This window comes from Capsicum annuum, chromosome 5, assembly GCF_002878395.1.
Source record: "Capsicum annuum cultivar UCD-10X-F1 chromosome 5, UCD10Xv1.1, whole genome shotgun sequence".
In the NCBI taxonomy this organism is placed as follows: domain Eukaryota; kingdom Viridiplantae; phylum Streptophyta; class Magnoliopsida; order Solanales; family Solanaceae; genus Capsicum; species Capsicum annuum.
The window spans coordinates 117,107,093-117,111,928 of NC_061115.1; positions in this window are offsets into that span (position 1 = coordinate 117,107,093).

Consider the following 4,836-nt stretch of genomic DNA (forward strand, 5'->3'; position numbering starts at 1 on the left):
TAAGGCAAATATAGTCCTCTACAGCTACTCCCAGCAAAGAATAACATCGACAAAATTATTTACAACTGTAGCGAGTCGAGATGAAGTAAAAAATATCAAAAACTTGAACGAAAAAGGATATTACCTTCTAGGGTGCAGTAAAATGAAACTCGACCTTATTCTGGAGTTGCTACCACCAGAAAACTATCGTAATTGGATTCGGAACTTTATCGACAAACCAATTTTTCCGGAACGGAATTCCTAATAGGCACGGATTGAATCTTTAATCAAAAAATTCTTTCCTTCTTCTATTCTTACCCTTAGTTTTCAAACTCTTGAATTTCTCAGCGAAAGGTTTGAAACCACCATTTTTCACATACCCCAATTTCGAAACAAGAAGGAAAATTATCTATAGAGAGCTAAGAATCCCCCGCTTCCCCAAACCCTTTTCTTTGCTTTCCTCCTGCTCTTCTTCTCAATCAAAGAAATTTTTTGCACTCTTTTGGTTTTTGACCTAATTAGCTCAAAAAATCTCCTAACCCAAAGAAACCCCTTTTTGAACCCTAATTTTCAAACCCCAACTTCCTCAACCTCTTTCTCCAACCTCCCAAAATGTGACCTAATTAATTCTTATATAGAGGATAGGAATTGGGGGGAATTTTAGCGATTTTCAGAGGGAATTCAAAATTCAAAACCCCTAGCCTCCCAGGGTTGTAACCAATTTGGATTTTCTTTCCACAAATCCAAAACCAGTGAACCAATCAAATGTGGGAAAGACAAAAATGTACCCAAGAACCAATGAAAATTTACCAAATATGTATGAATCTATATTAGTTATCCCAAAATTTATGGATTTGAGCCGTTGGGAGAGACACCTTGGCTTGTTCTAGAATGTTCAAGGAGTTTCCCGTTCTATGAACGCACAAAACACGTGACAACAGCGAAAAAGGAATGGGATGGAGTTGTGTATCATTGTTGGACATGGATTGATGGTTCATGATGTTATTTTTGCAATTCGAATCAAAGTTTGGGTTGAGAAGAGTTATAGGTGTTGAAACGGGTCTTTGTTATTGTACAGGTTCTTGAAGAAAAGAGGCAAATCATGGTACTGGGCCGGGTTAAGGCATAAGATTGGGCTGGTGTTGCTAAAAAAATTAAGGAGGGAATGGGTCACTGTTGGCTGATTGTTGTTGCCTGGGATAGGCCCAAAACTTGTTGTTGGAAAATCAGAAATGAGAAAGGTTCTTTAAAAATTAGCCAAATTAAATTAGAAAGCTTCATTCAAATATTAACCATTTTGAATATCAATTCTGAAAGGTTCTTTAAAAATTAGCCAAATTAAATTAGAAAGCTTCATTCAAATATTAACCATTTTGAATATTAATTTGATTAATTGCATTGCAATTGTGGTCAACTTGATTTCAATTGTGGTTATATTTGATAATGTGACTAAATTAAACTGAAAATTGTTACGAAATAAATACTTGTTTAATCCTGAGCTTCTTAATTTGATAAAAATCAAACACATATTTGTCCAAACAAATTATTTTTGAGAGCAAATTATATTCAAATCCAGATTTAATCATTTGAAATCATTTTCAAAATAAGCTTTGACTGGAATTCGATATTTTGTAAAAATGAAATTTTTAGGTAACAAAGTTATAAAATTTCGTATAATTGAACACGAACATATATAATCATCACTTAAGATAACAATTTTACCCAAATAAATATTTTGAAAATCCTTTATTCATATAAAATAAATGCTATAATTTTATTTGAAAATTGAAGAAGCCCTGAATTAAACTTAGTTATAGGGGACAAAAATTAGGTTTTAACAATTCCAACATGCATTTGAAAAACTTCATTGAAGTGTGTGACTCATTTGATATTGCTCATATCATTTAAGAGTCCATTTGGTTGAGGCTTTTCCTATTTTCCCTAAGTGTTGAAGAATTTTTGTGGTTGAGATATCTACCCGCTGGGTCTATTACTTCTTGGGTTGAGCTTATGGAGGCCTTTATGGATACACTTTTTCCTCCGTATAGAATACTTCAACTAAGGGACGACATCATAACTTAGTGGTAACCTCTTACATGAGGTGTGTAAAAGGATCAATGATAAGATCATGCAATGCCCAAACCATGAAGTGCTGAAGAAGATGATCCTCCAAATATTTTATAGGGCATTGGACCAACTCAACAAGACGGCGGTGGAAAATTCATCAGGTGGTTATCTTGTGAAGTTGTCATATGATGTTATGGAAAATATACTCAAGCAAGTCACTAAGCAAAATTAGGGATGGCATACTCGGGATTTTGAAGTAGCTATAGGGTACCCCACTACATCTTATGTTAACAAAGAGAAAATAAAGAAGGACGAAGAAAGGGATAAAAATATAGCTAAGGTGATGTCCCAACTAGAGCTCCTCACTAAACACATAATGGGAGCACCTATAAAAGCTATCAATACGTAGCTTATAAAGTGCCAAAGGTTATGATGAGAATGAATCCAAGGCACTCGATGAAGACATAAAGGTTTTTGCAAATTATCTAGAGAATTCCTGCCTTGCCAATCAAAGAAAAGGTAGAAATTAAGGTTGGAACGACCAAGATCGAGATCGTGATTGGCATAATACAGAAAGGGATAGAGATTGTGATTGGAAGGACAAGGAGAGAGATTATTATAGATATGTACCCCCTCATGATCGTGTCATGGACAAAGTATCAAGCTCAGTAAACCCAGATAAATTTAAAAATGAGGATGTGCTTACTCAAATTTTGAAGCGGGTTAAGGGGTACCGACAAAATAGTAAGGGAGATAAAGAGCGACTTTTGTCAACTTAATCAAATCATTGTTTCATATTCTGCTTCCATCAAGTAATAGGAGTCACGAGTGGGGAAAATTTCTATCCAACTCAATGCGAGGCCAAAAGTAGGCCTTCATAGTGACACGGTGGCAAATCATAAATATGAAGGCCATGTCTTGGAAATTATTACTAGAAGTGGTAAAAATCTTAGTGAGAATGTGATTGAAGTTGAGGAAAAGTCTCTAGATGATCAAATTAATGTAGAGAATGTGGTCCGAATCGCCAAGTATTTGTGCTTCAAGGTCTCTTGAAGAGGGTGATGAGGAGCCAATGATAGTTGAAGGGAAGAGGGATGAGGAGGAAACTCCTAAAGTGGTTGATGGTGACAAGAAAATGGGGAATGACTCTCAAAGCATTCCATTGCCCCCAATGAAAATTCCTATACCCTTTTTATAAAGGTTGAAAATAAAAGATGACCATGCCAAGCTCAAAAAGTTTATTGCAAAGCTTAGCAACCTCTCAATCGATATTCCACTATTAGAGACTCTTCAAGAGATTTTGGGTTATGCTAAATCAATGAAGATCTTGAGGCCAAAGAAGAGGCTTGTACATAGTGATACTATTGAAGTGACCTACACTTATAGTGGCATTATGTCAAATGCCATAACGAAGAAAAAGAAATCCCCGAGTGCTTTTACCATCCCTTGCACCACTGGGACCCATAAATTTAACAAGCCATTATGTCATCTTGGTGCTAGCATAAATTTTTATGCCATATGAGGTGTATCAAAGGCTTGGGTTGGGTCCTTCTACACCCACCACGATAAGATTATTAATAGCAATTGCTCAATCAATAAATCGATTGGGGTGTTATACAATGTATTGGTAAAAGTTGATAGATTCATTCTTTCAGCAGACTTTGTTGTTCTTGATTATAAAATCAACTATGAAATACCCCTAATTATTTGGAGGCCTTTCTTGGAAACCAAAAGGCACTAATAGATATGGAGCATTGAGAAATGACATCTTGGGTGCATAGTGATGTAGTCTCATTTGGGGTTTGCAAAGTCGAAAAGCAACCAAGTGGGTTATAGGTGGTCTCAGTTATTAATGTTGTTGATGAAGGAGAAGAGGTTGGGTGATATTATCTTAAAACCTACTTTAAGATTGTAGAACACCATGTTGTAATGCTAAATTTGGCACTGGATTAGAGGAAACCCATCAATGCCATGAAAATAGCCCATATCCAATAAATTTTTATTGTTAGAGTAATTTTCATTTTATTTTTGATTAATCCATAAAAATATGCCACTATAAGGTGTGTTTGAGAAATCGAGTAATGAGAAGTGTTATGGAATTGAGTAGAAAACTAAACAGCTAAAAATAGGGGAGCTAAATCAAGCCTCGGTTACTATGATTATAGTCACTATGCAATCTCAATTGCATTCCTTTTGCCGCAATCGTGGTTTAGAAAATTTTAAAAATAAACAGTCACACCAATGGCTCACCCCACACTTTTTTTCAAATTACTCACGTTTGTACCCATTTTTACTTGTGTTAAGAGCATCCAACAATGCATAGAATCCCCTCTGTATCTCCTTATCTGTTATGTTATCTAATTCTTCTCTTATTTGCGTATTTAGGGGCCTAGAATGCATGTTTAGGGAAATGGCCTAGAATTGTGATTTTAATTCTTAATCTTAAGATTAATTGAGCTTGTTTGGTGTGTTGTTTGTTGTTATTGGTGTGTGCAATATTAGGGAAGTCTTGAGTACCCAAAATTGTGTAAAATTGGTAGTAATAGCATGTGCACACAAAGTATTAGGTAAAATGACTGAATGAAATACATGCTAGTTTTTCCATGTTTTAAGGGCATAATTGGTCGTTTAGGATTTATATTCCATGTTCTTGGTGTCATTTATTGGTTATGAACACAAATTGGTATAGAAAACTAAAGTTCTGGGTCATGATCATTATAGTCCATTAGCCTCAGGTACTACGATTGTGGCCATAGGGTTGCGATCACTAAAGCGTGATCGCAGTTTGGT